This window comes from Camellia sinensis, chromosome 15 (assembly GCF_055761805.1).
Source record: "Camellia sinensis isolate YWXY chromosome 15, ASM5576180v1, whole genome shotgun sequence".
Taxonomy (NCBI): domain Eukaryota; kingdom Viridiplantae; phylum Streptophyta; class Magnoliopsida; order Ericales; family Theaceae; genus Camellia; species Camellia sinensis.
The window spans coordinates 62289847-62314036 of NC_138975.1; the positions used below are offsets into that span (position 1 = coordinate 62289847).

The following is a 24190-nucleotide window of genomic DNA, read 5'->3' on the forward strand; positions in this document are numbered from 1 at the left end:
TCGATGATTTCATGAATGACGTTGATGAATCCTTGGGGCACAACGTCTAGGACAGCCAGCCCATTCGGCTCGGCTTGTCTTTGTGGAGCGACCCTCATACTGCCGTTTATGTACTAGTCTAAGTGCCCGGCCGTAACCAGGTCTTCCAAGTGTTGTTTTAGCGATACGCAGTCCTCCATGTGGTGTCCCATTTCTTCATGGAAAGTGTAGCAGTACCTCGAGTTGGAGCCCCTCTATGCATCTCCCAATTTCGCTGGCCATCGAACATACGGTTCGTCTCTAATTTCACTGAGGATGCGATAAATTGGGATTTTGAAGACAGTTGTGATGCCGGTTCGTGCCTTTAACTTCCTCTTGGCATCTTTTTCTTCATTGTAGGGAGTGTTAGCTCAGTCATTTCCACAGACTTTGTTTTGGTCATTGTGGCCAGCTCCGCGGTGTTGTTCTCTGGCTCGGTTACTAGGGTGGCTATCCTCTTGCCCTACCGAGTGAACCTTTCCTGCCGTAGGTTTGTCCGTTGCCACTGGATTTGCCTTCTCGGTCGCTATGGCGGCATCATCCTCAAATCGGATGTGCTTGTTAATCCATTACATCAATGATTCAATGGTTGTGGATTGGTATATCGTAAGTGAGTCTCACATCCTATGTCCAACTGGTAGGCCTCGCTTGTATTGGGCAATTGCCAAATTAGTGGGGCAATCGAGGATCTCGTTGTAGGTCTCCCAATACTTGGCATTGTATGTCTTCAAAGAATTTCCTGATTCCATCTTGATTCCCAGGAGGTGGTTGACCTTCTTCGGTGTTCGATTGTTAGTCTTGAATCTGGTGACGAAGGCTTCTGCTAGTTGCTGCCACCCCTCGATTCTTCCCTCAAGCAACCTTTCGAACCATTTCAAGCCTAACTCCCTAAACTAGCTGGGAAAATTAGGCACATCAAGGCATTGTTGCACCTATGGCTCGCCATTACTTACCGGTAATGACTAATGTGCATGTACAGATCCGTCTTACCATCGTACAGTGTGAACTTAGGTTGATGGAATTCGACGAGGAGCGGTGTGACCTCAATCTCTAAAGATAGTGGGGTAGTGGTGAGTCTTGCCAAGTCTCTGTCCACTAGCGCTGGGACGATCATCTTAGGTGGTGACATGGCCACTTCCTTACTGCAATGGATTCTGGGACTCATCCTTTGCAGCGTTGGCACACTTTGGGCCTCTCTGCAGCGTGCGCATTCCTCTAGGACGTCCCTCGAGTCCTCTAAACGGGCGAAGTAAGAGTATCTCGATGTCATCGACGGATGCGAGAGATGGTAGCTGCTATCTCGCATGCATGACCTCGCCGCTGGTGGGTCAGAATCGTCAATGCCATAGCTCCTGGTGACAGAGAGGGAGGGTGTGCCTTGTTGGCACTGGCTGCCTAAGCGACGGGGTCGGGTGTGCTCATTGTGGTTTCCCACTCTAGCAACACCCTTTCCTTTGATTGTCGCTTCAAGGTTTCCATCTCAGCCTCCATCCTCCATAGGAGGGCATCTTGGTCTTTGAGTTTGTGCTCCAGGCGTAGAGCATGCAATTCTCCTCGTCGTCGACACCTCTTAGGACTTTGCGAATGGTTAGTGCTCCTCGTGCGTTTGTCTCGCGCGTCTCTGGGCAGTCCTCTAAAGAAGGTCTCTAGGCTCGTCATGGTCGGAATAGCAGGAGGGCCATCTCTTATCCAGACTAACTCTGCAGTGATACGGACAGTGGTGTTTCGTTGATGTTTGTCGTGGAAAACCATCAAAAAAGCTGGTAGAACAAGGTCTGTTTGTCAAAGAAGTTCCCACAGATGGCACCAATTGTACGAGAGAGAAATATTCGCCTTGCTCCGTACCTCCTTGCTACCAAGCTCGTCTCACTCCATTAGGATTCCGTCGTACTGCGAACAAGATAAAGGTGAGCTACCTGGCGGGTGGATTTGACGGAAAACCCTTCCGACGGACAAGTTAGCTTTCTGGAAAAGAGAGAAGGTAGAGCATTGTAGAGAGAGAGAGAGAGTTCGAAATTCTTTACCTCCAACATCTGTATGCTCCTCCTTTTCAAGGCTGGCCATGCAATCTCAGAGATTGTAAGCGCAATACCCTGCTATCCTTCACTGGAGAGGCAGTTGTGCTCTCTTCAACATTCTTACACGTATAGAGATCAAAACCACCAAACAGTGTTTGTCGCACCGCCAAACGGTATTGACGCATACCAGGAGTGGATTCCTCTCTTCTCGTTATTGGTCCACGTGGAATACTTGACCGGGCTATTACTTGTGAACCATAAACATTACGTCGACCACCTTGATGCTGAGTTGAATCAAACTGGTCTTTTAGAAGTTGCGTACCCAATCAAAGCCCTAACGGGCATTGTCTGGAACTGACTGAGGATGGGCACGCCGTTTATCATCTCGACTACACGCCGCGATCCAACGGACCATCTCAGTCTCAACGATTGTAGCCTGAACCATCTACAGCTCGGCCGTCACGTGGTTCCGCTACCTAGAACCTCAATATCGGGGCAGTTCGACCCATCGACGTGAGACAGTTCGGCCAAGTTTGGCCCGACACAATATTTAGTATGGGTCCAGCTTGGCCTAACACCATATTCTGTGTGGGCCCAGCTTGACCCACCACATCCCAAACAACCTTAATCCGGTCCAGCCTAACACCACATTTCGTGTTGGTGTAGGTCGGCCACTGTTCGGCATAAATCTCCCTCTCACACATATTTCAAAATCCTAAACTAAATTATCAAAATCATTCACTACCCAACAATACAATTAAAGTAAAATCATTCAAAATCCAAAAATATCTAGGATAGGATAAATGAAATCAATGATCCAGGTTTTTTTTTTTTTTAAAGAAGAGTCTTAAGTGCGTGTCGGTTCTTGCGGGTGCGGGTCAGGGTCAAACCTGCAACCCGCCCGCAACCCGCAATAATGCCATTTTCCAAACCGCATCTGCTCGCATTATATTTACAAAACAGCCCATTTGTATGAGGAATGGTTCGGGTCGTGCGGTTCAGATAACTCTATGCCGAGCCCTAAAAGGTGGTGAAAATAAGAGTAATGTTAGGGATCATAAAAAAAATATAATAAAATGTTTCATAAAGATTCTTCACATTTGGATTACACATACAATAAAACACCACATACTAATCAAAGAATGAACAATTTTCTTGAGGCATTTCATAATATTTTTTTCATGATCCCTAGCGTTACTCTTTGTATTTGAGTAATGCTAGGGATCATGAAAAAATGATTATGAAATGCTTCATGAAGATTCTCCACCTTTGAATTATATATACAATAATTCTGTTACGAAGTTAGTTGAACCATTCGAAGTTGGATTAATTTGACACAAACTAAAAACTTTAGAGATAAAAGTAACAAAATTAAAATTTAAAGGACCGAAATGACACAATAAGTGTGTACTTTAGTAGGTGCCATCGAAAGTACCATTCTAACAACATTGGGTAACCCTGATAATTGAACCACCATATATTCAAGGATAAATTACTTTGCCCTCATCATGTTTGGTCACTTTCCCATTTTAGCTTTTCAAGTTTGTTTGTTTGTTTTTTTACTTTGGCCCTTCATGTTTCAAGTTTTTCCCACTTTACTCTTAAAGCTAATTTCTGTTAAAAATTAGATTGGAAATGACACATTGTCAGTTACATGACATAAAAATATTTTATTATATATGACTCACACTTCTAACATAAATTTAAAATCCAATATAATAATATATTTTTTTATGTGACAATTATTGTGATATTTTTTGTCTAATTTTGAATAGAAATTAGCTTTAAGAGTAAGTGGAAAAAAAACTTGAAACATAGAGGGCCAAAGTAGGAAAAAAACAAACTTGAAGGGCCAAAGTGGGAAAGTTGTCAAATATAAAGGGGCAAAGTGTAATTTATCCTCTATTCGATTTTTGGATGTATAATACATGGGGATTCAGGGACTCATTTTTTTAATCCCTTTTTAGTGGGTAAATTACATGAATGGTCCCTAAAGTATCCTTGAACTTTACACATTAATTTAAAGTAGTCCCTTCTCTTTAGACTTACCTAAAAAAACATAAGAAAAAATATTTCTATCTGCCTACATTAGGGTATTTGAAGAGTGTTTGAAAAAATTAATCTCATTTCCCAACAAAATGAACTGCTAGATAAGTGAAATATACATCCAAGCTTTTCACGCCATTGCTGAGAGCCAAATACATAGTGTGTTAAATGTTCTTAATGCCTTTCAATATCTAATGTGAGTCTGACATAATTTTTTTTTATTTATTATATGGGTATGTTTTTAGACGGTAGTTAGGAGGAGGGACTATATTGAATTAATGTGTGAAGTTTAGGAATGCAATTGAACCAAATTAAAGATTAAGGACCAAAATGACACAAGTGCTATATTTTAGGGACCACTTGTGTAATTTAACCTTATTTTTTAGATCAAAACATAACTGGGATCTTGATTTACTGGAGGGGTATTTTGATAAATTTGAACATTAAATTTAAAATTGTTTTTGGAGTATACTATAGTTGCCATTGATACCAGGTTGGGTTATGCTTTACATTTGGCATGAATTTGTATTGGTTGGCATTTTCATTACTACATTTATCAAGAAAAGTCTAAACTTTTCCCTTAATTATGTAAATATACTAGTGACATGATTGATTGAACTAAATATTGTTGTAACATAATCCACAATACTACAAGAACAAGCCTAGCAAACTTATATTCTTTAGCAGTTGCTCTTGTATTTATTTGTGACCTGCCAAAGTAAATTTTTTTCCCACCATTCTTCAATCAATTCATTCCAGTTGATATATATGATTGAAATTAAATTAGACTGCTGGAACGAATTCATGCTTAATGTACTGAATATGGATTTCTCTGTTTTTCTAAATTCACATCTTTCACTTTTCGTAGTGACCCTCGAAATTAAAAAATGAGTTTTGATACCTGCCTTCCATTTTTTGATTGACTGTATATGTATTTGATTGAATCTGAATTAAAGCAAATTGTGTTCAATACATCACTTTATCTTGTGGAGGTATGTGAACCATAGAACAATTTTCATGCATGTTCAATATACCTTCTAACACAACTAATTTTGTAGCATTTAAACGAATTGGGTTCAAGAGTGTATTTCTTATCACAGCTAAGCCTTGCATATTTAGTAATGGCTATCAGATACGGTTTAATGAAGAACCTTGCTTGCAGTGCAATACTGGATACATTGTCCTTGAATGGGTTGATGATAACTCAACTCTTTCCACCATAAAGCAAATATATGGCTCTGACACTTTGTTTCCGACCACAACAATTAGCTTTCCTTTGAAGCCTGACAAGGTTGTTCTAGTGAAGCAGCAACTCTCAAGCATTCATCCTAAAGTTTTGTTGTTTCTTTCAAAGATAAAGAGGCTTTCAGTAAAGGAAGATAATGAGGATCCTAGGCTCAATTCCGTGAGTGTAGTATCCATTTCAAGTGAGACTGATTTTGTTACAACGAAGAATAATGATGCAGAGTTCTACACACTTCATCTTTGAGCTGAAGAAAATGGTGACAAATTGGAAAGGCAATGCGGCTACCACATGTAGAGGTAGAAGTTTTCTGTCAGGCCAGAAAATAAAGTGAAAGCAAGTATGGAACTGGAAGAATGGGTGATCACATTGACTTTTCCAAATGGAGAACGTCTTGATAAAGGGATGGACTCTTCTGGGGTCTATGCATTTCTCCCAACAAAGATGGTTACGAATTTTCCCTTAATCAAGGGAAACCATGATTATGGACAACAAATGGAACCAAGGGATTCTTAATTGTGTGCCCTTTTCTTTTGTCAATGCATTCATTCCGCTGGTGAAAAGATCAAAAGATGCTTCTGTATCTAGTCTGCCTCCTATGTTTTGGTTTTTACCCATCTGTGAATCTCCCTATCCTAGTTAAATGATGTGAAGGAAACGATCAAAGAAATAGTGATGGATGAAGAAATAATTCCCTGCGAGCCATACATTGAACAGAAACCTAGTGAAGTGGGTAGGCTAATGCCTGCTTTCTGAAATGTATTGAATGTGGCAAGGGATCAAGGGGTGAGCTTGGATAATATCTCATCCCATGGGAGATATATATGTTCGAAGTTCTTCATTTGATAGAGAGGAGTATGATCAGATATTAATTTCTTGGATGTAAAACCTGTAGAGGACGAGTGGTATGCAAATTGCATCCGGGGTTCGAATTTTGTACTTGGAGTATCAGAGGAGGTGTATTTAGAGCTTCTATAATTTGTAGATGAGGAATGGAGGTCCAATTTTTAGAGAACCAGCATTAAGACCGTATCACTTTTGAAGTATGTGAGCCTCCATGGGGATGTGTCTTTGTATAGCATAAATGAAGTATGGAATGCGAGGAATATTCTTGTATCTCATGATTATCATCACATCTCATGGTTGATTGATTGGAACAGTGAATTTAGATGTGCAACCGACCAATTTTTTGTACCTAAAACAACACAAGAAGCTCTTCAGCTATATTCAAATAGGAATGGCTTTTAAATGAGGTCAAGGTTGAGGCTATAAATGTGCACGAATATGCAGATTTCCTCACTAATTCACTGACTAGAGATCAGAAGCTTGCTGTTGATTATGCACATTTCTTATATCTTTCACTTTCAGAGAACTATTTGTCTGAGCGAGAAGTTAATCGTTTGTGTGGTAGTATGCCACTTGTTGATAATTATGGGTGTGTGTCGACATGAAGGAGTGGGGTTCTTGTCCTTGCTAATGGAAACAATTGGGTCAATCCGATGATTAGATCAATTCCATGGAGAGAAGAAGGTTTTATTGAACTAGGAGAAGGCTATTTGCATTCACGCAAATTTGCAAGTGTAACTACTCATGAGAGACATCTTATCGACTTCCTCAAAAGTCATCTCGCAGCTTCTGATGTCCCCAATATATCTCTTTCCAATGCATTAATTCCTAGCTTGTCTGCTCCACTAACTGAGCAAAACAAGTTCTTGCTGTTGGAATGGATTCAGTGACAGAAGGGGGTTCACATGCCAAGAAAGTTCTTAATGTGCATAAAGGAAGAAAGTTGGATGACGAGTTCTCTGAGTGGCAGTCTTGGTCACAGTTCTCTATCACAATCGTTCTTACCAAACTCATCATAGGTTCTACTACATCTGCAGAATGAATCTGTGTTAGTTGATATACCTATATTTGATGAGAGTTTCTATGGTGATAAAATACATGACTATAAAGAAGAGCTACGAGAAATGTGAGTGATGTGTGATTATGGAGAGGCATATCAATTTAGTGGGAAGCATCTCATGTCTTTGGAAGATTCTTCAACTCTAACAAAAGGGCATGTATTTTCGATACTAAAATTCATCAACTTTTTGGGGGGACATCTTTCTTCCGAAGATTTCATATGTAATATCAGAGAAGGAAGATGGCTAAAAACTTCAGTTGGTGACAGGTCCCCAATTGGATCTGTTTTGTTTGATGAGGAGTGGAAAGCTACATCACAAATCAATGACATTCCATTTTTTGATCAAGATTACTACGGTGAGGAAATCCTTTCTTTCAAACAAGAACTACAGATGTTGGGTGTGGTAATTGGATTCAATCAAAATTACGAGCTTGTTGCTATCAATCTAAAATCTCTAGTAGACATTAGTGCTCAGACAGTCGAGTCTGGTCTTTTTGTACTGGATACTTGCATCATTTGAGATCATCTAACAAATTCTTTAAAGCATTTAAAAATAAGAAGTTTTTGAAGACTAGCAATGGCTATATGTCTCCAGTTGGATCTTATCTGTTCCATCCTGAATGGGGTTGTCTTGTGAAGGTTCAAACAACTTCCCACTTATTGATGAAAACTTCTATGCGAACAACATTTTTTTGTACAAGAACGAATTGAAGCAATTGGGGGTAGTAATGGATATCGAGGAGGCAACCAGGGCCTTTTCTATCATTTTTAAGAAGCAATCAGAACTATCTTCCATTAGTGAAGAAAATGTTCTCTCATTTCTAGCATGTTACCAAAAACTAAAGGGAACAACTCTTAAATTCCCAAAAGATCTGAAGAGGTGTATCCGTGAGGTTGAATGGTTGCGAACTTGCATTGGTGATTATAGATTGCCAAAAGATTGCATTATGTTTGGCCCTGATTGAGAATCTATCTCCGAGGTCTCTCGTCTTCCTTTCATTGATGGCAGTGACAATTACTATGGCAAGGTTATCTATGAATATGAAGAGGAGCTGAAGAAAAATGGAGTTGTTATTTCTTTCGAGGTTGGTTACACGCTTGTGGCTGATACCCTTTATTTACCTGATGATCCCAATAGCATAACTCCTGCAAATGCATACTCATTGCTCGAATGCATCCTCAACTTACAAAAACGGGTGCCCATTACTTGCTAGCCACCTAGATATCCATTCGAATTTCACTACTATTGTTCGAATCTATAAGTACTTGTGTTTCAAGTGGGAGCCTGACAATGAAGATACAACTTCAAGGAAAGTTTGGATCCCAAATGAAAGTGACGATAGAGAGTGGGTAAACCCCCAAGAATGTGTTCTTTCCTACAAGGATGATCTCTTTAGCATGCAGTTGAATGTGTTAAATAAACACTATAAAGAGGACCTACTGGAGTTTTTTTTGCCATGTTTTGGAAGTGAGGAGTGCTCTTTCATTTGATCACTATTAAAAACTCTGGAAGGAAAGAGAAAGTTCTAGAAGGTCATTGTCACATCAGAAGTGTTGTGCCTTTCTAAAATGTGACTATTGCCGAAGACTACACAGTTGACTATTGCCGAACATTTGTCGAAAATGCCTGTATATTCAGAATCAGATGAAATTTTGTTGTTTTTCAAGCATGATGTTTTTATTGCTGATGATCTTCATTTGAAGGATCTCTTCGAACAGTCTTGTTCCTGACCATTATTTGTTTGGTATCCTCAGCCAAACATGCCATCCCTGCCTTGGAGTAAGGTACTTGAAATTTACAGCAAGATTGGTGTTCGATCTATCTCTGTGTCTCTGCAAAAAGAAGAAATGTCCATAATGGATGGTGTTGGACTTAACCAAGTGAATCCAAGGGAAAATTTTATCGGAAAAGGGTTGCTTAGGCTCATCCTAGGCTTTCCAGCTAAAATGGAAGTAGAAAAGAGGCATGAGACTATTCAATGTCTCCTTAGTCTCATTGTTCTTGAGACACTTGAACCAAGTACAATTGGTTACAATTTATCACTATCTTCAGGAGAAGTCTTGAAAGAAGAAGCAAGACAAATGATCCGTTAGGAGAGGGAGAGTAAGAAGTTTATTACGCAGAAGATGGACAGTTCAGCCGGATATAGAAGTGTCTTAAAATATGCTACAAATTTCTCTGAAGCAATAGCTCAAAGGATTGTTATGGAAGAAAGAAGATTGGATTCATCAACTGGCTGAGTTGATCGTGTTGGGCTTCCTCGTGAAATTTAATGAGGAAGCAATTGGGTTCTTGATGAAGACCAAAAATCTGCAGCTATTTTCTGAGGCTGAGAGGTTCCTCTCCTCGGCCTTCCCACCTGATTAGGTATGTTTTGCATTGTTAATGTTTTTAAAATGCTTCAGTATCCTTATTTCTATTTCTAGGGCTAATGTTCTTTAAAGTAGGGGTGAGCATGGACTAGATTGGTCTGGATTGGAAGAAAATCAGGATCAATCCGTTATTTACGGTTCCTGAAAAATTAAAACCAATCCAATCCATCTAAATTGTGGAACCAATCCGAGCTAATCCGTTGAAATACGGATTGGATCGGTTTAGGACCACAGATTTAAATAATTAAAAAACCCCAATAATAATAATAATAATAATAATTTAATGCCTCATTTGGCAGTGCCAGTAATTTATACCCCTAAAGCTTAAAAATTATTTATTTAATTTTATTTTTTTTAAATGCACTTCTTAATGAAGAAGTTCAGAAGTGTTAGCAGCAACCAACATAACAAGAGAAAAAACTTTAGTGAAGTGTTTGAGAATGATATAGGTTGCTACTCTTTCAGTTAAAGTGTTTGATTTACCAGGCTTTAAATCCTAGACATCTTCGACACTTTTGTGCTTTGAACTAGAACCAATCAATGTTTCTAACTATCAAAAAGTACTTGTGTTCACATTCTGCCTGAAATGATCTTACCATCTAGCAAAGTCTTTCCTCCCTAGTTTAATTTCCATAAACACTGATTTGTGCATCAATGGTTACTTAAATCAAAGTCGGAATATTTATGGAATGATCTTACCCCTGTTCTATAATCTTTTTCCCCTCATTAATAAAAGATGGAAAAACAGAGAAAATATCTACATGAAATACAATCAGACTGATCAAACAAACAACACAAAACAAAGATGAAATCAGAAAAAAAAATAAATAAAAACAGAAAATAGAAATACAAAACAAGAAGAAAAAAAAGTATAAAAATAAAATGAAAATAGAAAACATAATAAAAATAAAAATAAAAATAAAAACAGAAAAAAAAAATCTCCTACTTACAATTACCGAATCCATTGTAGATGACATGAACAATCGATCTAATCTGCGATGGATGATCTGGGAACCCATTTAAGAGTGTTAGAGATTAAACCCATTTTAGAGTGTTAAAGAGAGAGAGAGAGAGAGAGAGAGAGAGAGAGGAGCTCACCGAAAGAGAGAGACAACAGCTATAGCTATCGATCTAATCTGAGATGGATGATCTAAGAACAAATGAACAAAAATAGCCATCGATCCGAGAGAGAGAGAGAGAGAGAGAGAGCTCATCGACAGAGAGAGATGAGCAGCAGCACATCGATCTGATCTGAGATGGATGAGAGTGTAAGAGAGAACTCAGTCTGAGATGGGAAAGAGAAGAGAGAGAGACACCATCGATATAGAGACCTGAGATGAGAGTGAGAGGCGTGAATGAGTGAGGCTGCTAGATTAGGTTAGGTTACATTTTAGTTTTTATATCAGATAAGAAATTATATGGTGTGGGAAGGTATATAGTATACAAATATAAATTATTTATAGATGATCTGGATCGGTTCCAATCCGGAATCGTGAGGTTCAATCCGGAACCGATCCGTAGTCTACGAATTTTGAAATTTTCAATCCGGAACCGAACTACGGATTCAAAAAATCAATCCAAACCTATCAGATTAGACTGGAACGGATCGAATTACGAATTTTACAAATTCCTTACTCAGCCTTACTTTAAAGTATGTGATAGTGTGTTTTGTTAAGTGAAAACATAAATAAACAATAGTTTTGGATTAGTCAAGCTATGAACTATTAATGTGTTGAAGGGTTTCGATAACCTTCTTTATGGGGCTATTTTACTGAAGAAAGTGATTGTGCTCTGCAAATAGTGAAAACATACGATGGAGCGCTTTGTTGGTAGTTTATTAATAAAACTAGCGGTTGGGCACACGATGCTTGTGAAATTTCTTTTAGCATTATAATATGAATTTTATATTATTTTTTTAAATAATATACATATAAAAAATAAATAATAAGATATTAATATAAATAATAAAAAACTCTAAAAAAAATTAAGACTATTATGTAGTCTAAACAATTGCACATACAAATTATGTGGTCTAATAACATTTTGTTTTCTTTTTACTTTTTAATGAAGAAAATAAAAAGTGTAAGAAATAATGGTACACAAAAAATACCAAAACACAAACCTATATTTTTGGAACACTTGCAGTAAAAAAGATTTGATATACAAAAAATAAATAATAAACTATTAATATAAATAATAAAAAACCAAAAAAATAAAAAAATTAAGACTATTATGCAGTCTAAACAATTGCACACACAAATTATGTAGTCTAATAACATAATTTTTTTTCTTTTTACTTTTTAATGAAGAAAATAAAAAGTGTAAGTAATAATGGTATACACAAAATATCAAAACACAAACCCATATTCTTGGAACACTTGTAGTAAAAAAGATTTGATATACAAAAAATAAATAATAATCTATTAATATAAATAATAAAAAACCCAAAAAAATTATGAATATTATTTTTTTAAATATATATATATATATATATATATATATATATATATATATATATATATTTTATGAACATTGAATTGTTTTTAAGAAAAACACATACACAAAATTAAGCAATCAAACAAACTAATTTTTTGAAAACATAAATTGTAAACACAAAAACACAAATGTTGATAACACAACGAAATTTTTTTAAACCTGATAACACAATGAAACATTTCATTTTTTATAAATTTTTTTATAGAAAGTATGATTAACAATATTACACAAAAAAAATACAAAAAAAAAAATAATAATAATCCAAGACACTCATTTTATATGATTTTTTTTTAAAAGCACTAAATTTTATTTTAGATAACATACACACAAAATTAAGTAAACAAACAGATCAAATTTTTTAAAAACTGAATTTATAAACAAAAAAAACAAACAAAAGCTTAAAAAAGTGAAATGGGAAAAAACTCCTAAGTGTTTAAATCTAAGTAAGTCTAAAAAATTGCGGACAATTGTGATAGTGCAAACTGTTCAATGAAGCCTGCACAAATACAAAAATAAAACATTTTTTGCTTCGAATTTTTTTTTTTGAAAAAAAAGATAAGAAAAAGAAACACATGAAATTAAGCAAACAAACAAATCAATTTTATTGAAGATATTTTTTTTTAACACACACACAAATTAATCAACCAAATCAACCATTTTTTTAAAAGAATAAATTATAAATACATGAACACAAAAATAAGAACATTGATTTAAAAAACACACACGCACACACAAATTAAGTAAACAAACAAACCAAAATTTAAATAACTGAATTTATACACAAAAACAAACAAAAGTTTTAAAAAGTTTAACAGGGAAAAATCCCAATTCGAAACATTGAATATCATTTTAAAGATTTATTAAAATTTCTATTGCCAAGAAGATGAGCAGAAACTCAAAGCTTGTTCTTGTTGTTAGATTTTTACAATGTTAAACAAATTTGAAGGTAGTATCGATTCTGTTAGTTCAACGTTTCTCCATGAACTCATAAGCAGATAAATTTTGTGCACGTATGAGAAGATGCAGGAAACAATGGTTGAAGATTTGTGTATTTTCATCCCAAAAAATGATTGAAGATGCATATTCTTTTAAGCAATTTACAACTGTTGACATTGGGGAATGAAAGTGATGGGTCATATCTTCTTCCCTGACTGATATATAGACGGACAATGTTGGTCAAAAGATGAAGATGGAGCTGATAAAAAAAAGATGAAGATATGGAAAACCCACGAACAGAACAGTAAGCCATTGTCGTTTTCCCAAAACCACAATCAGGCTACTGTTTTTGCAGTAATAAGATGGGCCCGATCGTGGGAAGAGCGTGATAGAGCGGAGGCTGTGTAGAACGAACGCATGTGGAATAGATTCTTTACGGCAGTTTGTCGTCCCCTCGGTATGACATTCTTAAAACTCATTCTCTTCCTTACTTTCTTGGGTACAGACTCCTGCAAGTTCTAAAAAAATAAACAAAATTGTTAGTTTGTTGCTTAGAAGAGGTATTAATTTGGTACTTTGATCTTTCTAACATGCATGGTAATCAATTCATTTGGTGGATGAGTCTGCAATCTTATTTTGATTACAAAAAAATTCTAAGATCAAACTTAAATTCAAGATGAATAAAGTGTTGGTTAGCTATATACCCTTTTTGTCAATGTATGATCGCTACTTTGAGTCTTATCATTTGTGCCATCTTTCATACCTGCATTGCATTGTTGATATTCAGTGCAAATAAAAAACCAAAATGTTTTATCCGAAACATGGTTTGCTAGCTGAATTGTATCTTAACATAGTTCATAAATTAAATACTTACTAAACTCCAGGGTCGGCCTAGTGGGTGCAACTTGGGACCTGGTAGTGTGCTTCCTCCAGGTCTCAATTCAACTCCCACTAGGTGCTATCAACTTATTAGGCCCACACCCGCGGACTCTGCCCGAGAGAAATTTTAGTCGAAGTGCATATAAACTAGTCCGAACACCCGGTCATCAAAAACAAATAAATAAGTACTTACTATGTTCATCATTATCATCTAAATTATTGGTGAAGTATACTCTGAAACTTGGTGAGCGTGGAAAAGTCATGCCATCATCGTTACTAAACAAATCTTCATCATCATCATCATCATCATCCTCAAAATCAGTATAATCCATTTTTCGTGCCTCCTTCATATCCGACTTGGCTGCAACTTTCTTCGCTGCCTTTAAATCCTCACTTGTTATGCTATCCTCAGGCGAAAAAGACAAGCTTTTCCTAGCATTAGTGTCCAAAGACAGTTGTTGAGAAACAATCTCGTCGTTTGCCTTACTATCAACAAGTAACTCTTTCGTAGGAGAACTCGAGGCTTTTATTGAACCAGAACGCCTGCACCTTATAATTTCCTCCATCCTACGACGGATGATGGGGTGATAATTGTCAGGTATATCTTCACTTTGGGCATTCAACCAAGAACTCCCACATCCCATTTGGATAGTTGAAATTGAATAAAAGAGACAGATACAGAAAAAGCGAGAGCAATGAATGAAACAATGATGGTTTGCTAAGTAAAGAGTTAAATTGAGGGGCTTAATACTTGTTTTTGGACATGAAAATCTTTTTTTGGTTTTAACAGACTGGCAAGTTATATTTAGAAGCCAAAAGATTAGACTCTTTTTGCTTCATTTTGAATTCGGAGATAGCAAAATTCTAGATCGTATTTATATTTTTGGTAAAAACTATACCATCTATATTTGAACACTACTTTTGGTCATGAAAGTTGCTTACTATTTAAGGAGATAAACATGTAAAATTACTATTAATTAAAGTGATAAATATGTCAAACTATAGAGGAAATATCATTTTACCTCTCAAATTTTTACAAGTTCTTCAATTTAATCCCAAACTGCATATAGTATCAATTTGTCTCCCAAACTTTTGAATTTTTGATCAATTTGGCCTTTGCCATCATATTCTGTCTACAATCAAATGGAACTTACTGACGTGGCATCAAACTTCATTTGCAATTTCATTTTACATCCCAAACTATACCTTAAAAATCAATTAGCCGCCCCAAATATTAAAAAAATATATATTTAATTAATAATTTTTTATCTCAAAAAAGAAAATTTTAAATTTTAAATAAAAAAAAATTGAGTATTAGTCTTATTTGAGTATTCTTTAAACAGTAATTAAATTTTAATTTTTTCCCAGTCAATTTTGAAATTACTATTAGTCGATCAATTTTATTGAAACTAATTTGGGGAATGAACTAGTTACAATTGCATGCACGCACATATATAGAGTAGCCAAGAAATTTTTGGCATAGTAAATTTCTCTAGGATCTACTCGAGATAATTTGAGACCTATGAAGCATAGGTACGGGGCATGAGTACTGGTACTGATACGATACGAGTACGTCAATACGGTAAAATCTAAAAAAGTAAGATATGGATATGGTTTGATACGTTTATAAAAAAATATTTATTTTTAATTTGGAGTAATATAAAAATTGATTAAATGGTTTAATTTGTTAAGATCTAACATACAATTGACATTTAATGCCGAAAGTACATGTATAAGATAAACCAAAATTAAACATCATATTATTAAATAATTTACAAACTATAGTTTAATTTTAAAATCATGCTAAGTATAAAACTAAAAATGAAAAAAAAGTTTAGTAAAATGAATTTTATCTCTATAACAGAACAAAATATCGTTTTAACTGAGGTACGACATGGCCTGGGTACATATTAATTATGTCTAGGTACGCCAAAAATTAAGCAGAAAAAATTTGAGTACATGTTTTGTGTATCCACTACGTATGCAGAAATACCATAGGTCAGTAAGTACCCAGTATGGATACGATATGTTTGCCGAAGTATCCATACTTCATAATCTCAAGATAATTCAAACTGAGAATTTTTATATTTTTTTGCAAAGTATATATAATATTTAAAATTTAATTTTTTCATTATTGAGATAAAAATTTATTTATTAAATAGCTAAATTTAATTTTTTTATACTTGGGAGCTAATTAATTTTTAAGGTATAGTTTTGGTGTAAGATGAAGTTTCAAATGAAATTTGGTGGCACGTCAGTAACCGTTTGATTGTGGACAGAATGTGACGGTAAGAGCTAAATTGATCAAAATTTCAAAAGTTTGGAAGGCAAATTGATATTATATGAAGTCTGGAATCAAATTGAAAAATGCATGAAAGTTTAGGGGTAAAATAATATTTTCTTCAAATCAAATCACAAAATTCAGTTAACCTAAATATAGTAAATTTGAAAAAAAAACCAAAAAAAAAAGAAGAAAAAAAAAATCATTTACTCACTATGTCTCTTCTAATGTATAAAAAGGTTTGTACACTAGATCCCTATTCTATTACTGCGAAATTTGAAAAATAAAAGAAATTTTTTTTTTTAAATGTATAGTCTTACTTATCACATGTCACATATGGAGAGATTGATAAAAAAATAAAGGGTAAATTGCACTGACACCTCCTAAGATTTATATTTATTAACGTTTCCTCTTTTACCTTTTAGAAATTACATTTCCCTCATTGAGATTTAAAGTTTCATTACAGATTTCCTCCTAAGCAATTTAATTTTTTTAAATACCAAATTTTTCCTCACTGGGTAAATTACATTGACACCCATCACATTTTAGAAATTACAATCCCGCTCCCTAAGGTTTAAAGTAGCATTACCAATTGCCCCATCGGTTAGGATTAGTTGGAAAAAAAATTTTGTTAGTAAAATTTTTAAATTTTTGTTGAAAAACCAACGTAAACTCATTTTTTGAATTTACGTTTTTTCTTCAAATTTAAAAACTGAGATAACTATTTATAAATCAAAAAAATTATCAAACAAATTTTTATGACAGTTTGATAACCATTTAGTAAAATAATTTTTTTTCCAATTAATTTTTTTTTCAAATAATTTTTTTTTTAATGAATTGTTTTTCCAACTAGTACTAACTCAGGGGCAATTGGTAATACTACTTTAAACCTTAGAGAGGGGATTGTAATTTTTAAAATGTGAGGGGTGTCAATATAATTTACCCAGTGGGGGCAAAATTGGTATTTAAAAAAATTAAATTACTGAGGGAGGGAATCTGTAATGAAACTTTAAACCTCAGAGAGAGAGATGTAATTTCTAAAAGGTGAGAGGGGAGCAATAATAAACAGAAATCTCAGGAATGCCAATGTAATTTACCCAAAAATAAAAAATAAAAAAAATCTACTTAACTACTCTTGTGTGTTATTAACTTTGGTCCTTTAATGATTCTCTTCATACAAGCTGATTTTGGTAAGTTTGTTCTCAACAGTCGTGCATTTGGACATTCTTTGAAGAGCTGAATCAATCCATCACATTTTACTTGGCAATTTTATAAGGGAAATCTTATAATGCACTCTTTTGGATGTAAACAAAGTATAACGCAGCGGAATAAAAATTATGGTCATACCTTTCAAACAGAATCTGAATTGAAGGATATCGTAGGTAAATTACGTGCTTCCTGAATCTAGTCAATCAACCCAGCAATGGGGTGATATTACAATAGTGAATATCACCCACACAAACCACAGTGCAAATGGCTTTGATCGTTATTTTTGGGAGAGAGTCAATATATGGGAAAAACTCAAAACATACGTTAATCACCCATATCCCACATATCAGATATATAATCTATTTATCTCATTTATCCATATTAGTTATATGAGATAATATCTAATATCTATATCATTTATCCATATCAGGATATGATAAATATATATCCTGAGTGGCTATCCAAATAGGTTTGAATTCAAATTCAAAACCATTTGGATAAGGTTCAAAAGGCTGAAAAGGGTCATGCCACATGGGCGTCCATTTCTAACATTTCCCACTCGCACATGAGTTGGCATGACACTGCCACATCTCTATCTCAATCTCCTCAAAAATGAACAATCTCATACTAGCCAATGCACTGTGCGACTGCTGAGAACACCTGCAAGTGGGAGCTCTATACTAGAAACTCAATATGAGTCAGTATAGAGACATCAACCCAAAAAGAACAGAAATAGTGTCTCATGTACCCAGACCCATCTAGCTACATCAGTTCAAAAACATCTCTAATCCCTCCAAGAGCATGTTTGACTCTCTTAGGTTCCGCATTATATTCACACCCAACCAGCATCCTATAAAGAGCGATGTGAGTTGTCGACAGTGAATATAGAGCAGAGATGTAGAACTAGATGATCTTCCCTTCACCCTCATATCATTCAATTTGAAATTGACCGCTTTTCAGTAATGTCCCTTAAAACCGAATCATACATGACCGCAGGCAACATACCAAAGTAGCTGAACATCAACTCCTCATCTTATGACATGGTCAAAGGTCACAAAAGGCACAAAGTGAAGTCATTTAGGGAAAAATGACTTTTAGGACTCACACGGTGACGAAGCAGGGATCCATTCTTTCATCTCGCTAACGGGTCGATAAGCACATGCAGTATGAATGCATGTTATAGTGGAGTTACTCTTCCAAAGAGTGATGTTAAACTCACACACCATACAGATCTTAGTCTAGTCGCTCTTAAGCGCACGAGTCGCTTCCTAGGGTCTAACTCGAATTCTCTATTTGCTCGCCTCTCAGGCATCAAATGAGATCTCGCATCTGGCTATCCATAACAAGCATATCATGGAAAAGTGGGTACTCTCATATCCATGGTCGGTCTCTAACAAGACCTCATCTTGGCTCCAACCAAGGCGACATAGCTAGTGGATAATTTTAGCTTCTAGTCTCATCCTTACTCGTTACCTAGCGCTAAGGGCGATTGCTCGTGTGAGTGAGCCAATCTTGCCTGCTAACATCAATTTAATTATTTTGTGTATGCTAATTCACAAACCATTGCTAAAAGTAGTAAACATAAATGTGTAATAGAAACAAATATGAATACTAATGGCATAAATATCCCCAAAAAAAAAAATGAGTTCAACTGAATACACATAAAAATATCACCATCTACGTAGTCCTAAAGCCCTAACATGAGTAAGATAAACATCTCTAGCAATGGGCTTAGTCCAAGGGTCCGCAACCATGCGACTCGAAGGGATGTGCTCCAGGATCACTTCTTTTTGCGCCAAAATGTCTCTAATAAAGTTGAACTTCACATCAATGTGTTTGGTTCTGCAGTGGTATTTAGGATCCTTAGCGTAAGCGAGTGCAGCCATGCTGTCGCAATGGATAGTCACAGGGTCTGAAGTGTGTGTGACAGCATCCAAATGCTGAAGGAATCTCCTCAACCACACGGCTTCCTGAACGGCAGATGAACAAGCCACAAACTCAGCCTCCATAGTTGATAAGGCGATACAGGATTGCTTCTTACTGCTCCAAGAAATAGCACCATCGCTAAGCATGAAAGCATATCCTGAAGTAAACTTACGCTCATCTAGGTCTCCTCCCCAGTCAGCATCACAATAGCCAACTAGATGTAGATCTGAACTCTGGTAGCAAAGTGTGTAATCTGTAGTCCCTCTAAGATATCGTAATATCCTCTTAACTACTTTCCAATGAGCTGGTCCTGGGTTGGATTAGTAACGACTCACCAATTCGACTGCATAACAAATGTCAGGACGTGTACACATCATAGCATACATCAAGCTTCCAACAGCATTTGCATAGGGAACACGGGCCATCTTTTCATTTTCTTCTTGAGTCTTGGGACCCATATCAAGGCTTAGGCTCTCGCATTTTGCAACAGGAGTGACAATGGGTTTGTAGCTCTGCATCTAGAACCGCTCTAGAATAGTCTTAATATAAGTCTCTTGAGACAAACCAAGAAGTCTCCTAGAGCGATCCCTAAGGATCTTAACACCGAGCACATAGCTCGCCTCACCCATGTCCTTCATCTCAAATGTAGAGAACAACCACATTTTAGTGGCGACAATCATCTCCTTGTCATTTCCAGCCAATAATATGTCATCTACATATAATAACAATATCAGAAAAATGTCCTTGGACCGCTTAACGTACACACAGTGATCTTCATCAATCATCGTAAACCCATTATAAACAATGGCTCGATGAAATCTCAGGTTCCACTGTCTGGATGATTGCTTTAAGCCATAAATAGATCGTTGAAGCTTGCAAACTTTGCGCTCCTGACCTACTGCCACAAAGCCTTCTGGTTGATCCATATAGATCTCTTCATCCAATTCTCCATTGAGAAATGCAGTTTTAACGTCCATCTGATATAGCTCTAAGTCCAACTGAGCTACTATGGCTAGGATTAGGCGAATAGAGGCAAACCTTACAACTGGTGAAAAAGTTTCCTCATAGTCCACACCCTTTCGTTGGGTGTAACCTTTCGCCACTAGGTGAGCCTTATACCTTTCTATGGAACCATCTGCCTTGCGCTTGATTTTGAGAACCCATTTGTTCCCAATAGTCTTGCGCCCTGGTAGCAAATCAACCAAGTCCCAGACATGATTTTTCTTCATAGACTCTATTTCTTCATCCATTGCAGTACTCCATTCTTTACTAGCAGGAGATGAGAGAGCCTCTTTGAGATTCTTAGGCTCCATCTCATCACTCAGAGCAATCATGAATGCTTTCCCTTCAATCTCAAAACGACGACGGGGTATAGCTCCACGTTTGCTTCTACGTAGTTGAGAATCCTGAGAATTCTCATCCATTGGATCTAATCCATGGGTAGGTAGATCGCTCCCACTGTCCCTAGGAGCTTGAGGAATTATTTCCTCATTCTCTACTAGGCTACTAGGTGCGCCTTCAAGTAGATCCTTCATCTCATAGAGTTCTACTTCTGTAGTTACCTCACCTCTGCTAGGGAAATGCTCCTCTAGGAAATCCACATCTCACGACTCAATTTCAGTCACACTTCCATCCGGATGCTCCCCAACAAACACATAGCCCTTTAGAATGCTCACTATAGTGAATGAAGATACACTTCTTTCCTCTGGGGCCCAACTTCCCAAACTTATGAGAAGCGTTGTATATGTAAGCTGCCGAACCCCAAGGCCGCAAATTGCCCAAATCAGGCTTTTTGCCAGTCCACATTAAAGTGTTGTATATGCTGTATTCAATATTCAGATTATGCCATAATTAAAGTGTACATCATTCTTAAATATTCTGGAATTTTTTTGAAATATTCTGGAATTTTAAATAACTAATAAATACACATAAAATTAGAAATAAAAAATCCAGAAACTGATAAAATGAGACAATATTACCAGTAAATAGTAAAACCTTCAGAAGTCCACAATAAAAATTTCAACCCCAGAAAATAATTTATGCAATACCAGAATCATTTTAAAGCAAAAATAATGAATTATAATCACAGGAAAAATACTTTTTATTTTTATAAAATTTTCAAAATTTTACAGAATATAGAAAATTTGATTCTGAGTCTAACAGTACTAACTATGCATAAAACAAATCTATAATGAATTAATTATGATGATTTAACGCGATTCAGAATTAAAAACAAAACAAACAGCGCCTAATACATCAGCAGCCAAGCCAGCCGAGCCGGCGGAGGAAAACGGCGCGGCTCAGCGAGCCCGACTCAGCACGCGACTCGGAGCACGGCTCAGCCCACGGCTCAGAGCGCTGCTCGGTGTACGGCTCAGCCCGCGGCTCAGGGCACGACGTGCGTGCGTGGCGCGGAGGGTGTGCGCGTGGACAGCGCCGCTGACGCGCACGTGAGGGCGCGTGCAGGCGCGTGCAGGCGCGTCGGCAGGGCATCTGGTGTGTGGCAGCGCGTGGGAGCAACTCACGGCGTCAGGTGGCGCGTGCAGACCACGCGCCGCCTTCCAAGGTGTTTTCTGGTCCGATTTTTGTACTGCCGGACTCCTTTTTTCAAAATAAAACCATTTATGGTATGAAAAAAGACATTAATGAACATAAAAAAAAATTATGCTCTTAATCTGATAAAAGTAGATTTTGTTTTCTCCTTTACAAACATTCATGTATATAATGTATACATATACATATAAAAATATACATATGATTAAAGGAAACGCGAAAATATCCATTAATGCTCTGATACCAATGTAAACAAAGTATAACGCAGCGGAATAAAAATTATGGTCATACCTTTCAAACAGATTCTGAATTGAAGGATGTCGTGGGTAAATCGCGTGCTTCCTGAATCTGGTCAATCAACCCAGCAATGGGGTGATATTACAATAGTGAATATCACCCACACAAACCACAGTGCAAATGGCTTTGATCGTTGTTTTTGGGAGAGAGACAGTATATGGGAAAAACTCAAAACATACGTTAATCACCCATATCCCACATATCAGATATATAATCTATTTATCTCATTTATCCATATTAGTTATATGAGATAATATCTGATATCTATATCATTTATCCATATCAGGATATGATAAATATATATCCTGAGTGGCTATCCAAATAGGTTTGAATTCAAATTCAAAACCCATTTGGATAAGGTTCAAAAGGCTAAAAAGGGTTATGCCACATGGGCGCCCATTTCTAACAGGGGTGTATTCTATATAAGTTATGATATTAAGGTCTCGTTTGTTTTCAAAAATAGATTGAAAATGATTGATAGTGAGGGAATTAAGTAGAACTGTATTATTTTGATAATAGTTGTTAGTGTGGAGACTGTTAAATTATTTTTATATGAAATAATAAAATAAATAAAACCATGGTTTTACTTGACAAAAAATACAAAAATATTAAACATTAATATTGAAAATGTGCTGCCCAACATGTTAAAAAATAAATAAAAATTACACTTGGCCGGTTGACCGGCCGGATGTCCGGTTGGACGTCCACTGACAACTGATAACACCCGAACGAACTATTTTCTAATACCATCTCCCAGTGCAGACTCCTAATCCAATTGTCAAGGCCTTTTGTAGTCTGAAGGGGATTACTAATTTAGAGCTCTTTTTGCAAAACAAATATGATATTATTTAATTATTTCTCACTAACAATCCACTCCGGACTGCTATAACTAGAAACAAACGGGCCTAATATCACTTTGTTTTATAACAAAGTCGCTCTCAGTCATAATCACAGCACTAATAACCAAACACAACTTAAAAAATACTTTGGTCATAATTAAAATAATAATCACAATAGGTTTCCAATTAAAAAAAAAAAATACATAATAGGTCATAATTAATGTCACAATATTAGTGATTCAAATCTCTCCACCTACGTGTAGATCTAATTTCTCTGTATATTTATTGAGATTTTTCCTTCCTACTATTTAATCTTTATGATTATGATGGTAATTTATTAATATTCTATAAAAAAAAAAAAAAAAACACTTACTTGGGCCCCAGCCCCACAACCTCAACCGCAACGAATCATATATAACTACACTTAACTTATAACCAACGATCACAGAAGGTCGTCATATGGTACAATCCCAAAATAGTGGTGTATTATATAATTTTCCCTTTTTATATAGATAAGAGAACTAGGATTGCAGGTGAGTCGACCTAGTTTTGGGGTGTTTGGGCTTAAGTCGAACTTAAAAAATGGAGCTTAAGTTCGGTTCGTCTAGTGTCTGAGAACCTTAAGATTGACTTGAGTAAAATTCGATTATATAAATGAGTTAAGCTTGAGCTTAAAAAGAAAAGAAGAATCAACCTTCACTTAGCATGCATATTAAGAGAAAAAAAAATTATGAGCAAAATATATTTTTTATGCTCATATTATTAATAAATAATTTTCATCAATCAAATATGAAAATTTGTACAAACTCAATACATAAACAAAAATAAAATAAAATAAAATAAAATACTAAAAATATATTAAATACTATAAACAGGTATTAATATATAAATAGATATTAAAAATAATATTGCTTAAGCTCAACTCAATTATTAAACGAATGAAATATTTGACTTGAACTTATTTTATTTTAACAAAAAAGTCAAGCACAACTATTTGTGAACAATTTGATTCATTTGCAGCTTTATTTAGTAAGACATCATCATTGTTACATGTTAAATTGGGATAGTGGTTAGCTGTTCAAATCCAAAATGTCTTGTACTCTCAAATTGGAAAACTACCCATCACAAAATGGTGTGGATAAAAGAACAAGTCACTTGAATTCCTCAAAC

General features: G+C 35.8%; 1 long non-coding RNA gene across 1 annotated transcript in view; it reads right to left on the bottom strand.

The window, feature by feature from the left end:
• Window positions 1–10971, bottom strand: part of LOC114296723 (uncharacterized) — a 30531-nt gene extending 19560 nt beyond the window's left edge. The window contains exons 1-2 of the long non-coding RNA XR_014356266.1: window positions 10703–10971; window positions 10555–10611 (exon numbers count right to left, since the gene is read on the bottom strand). This is a non-coding gene — a long non-coding RNA (uncharacterized LOC114296723). The remainder of the gene's footprint in view (window positions 1–10554; window positions 10612–10702) is intronic.
• Window positions 10972–24190: the final 13219 nt, after the last annotated feature.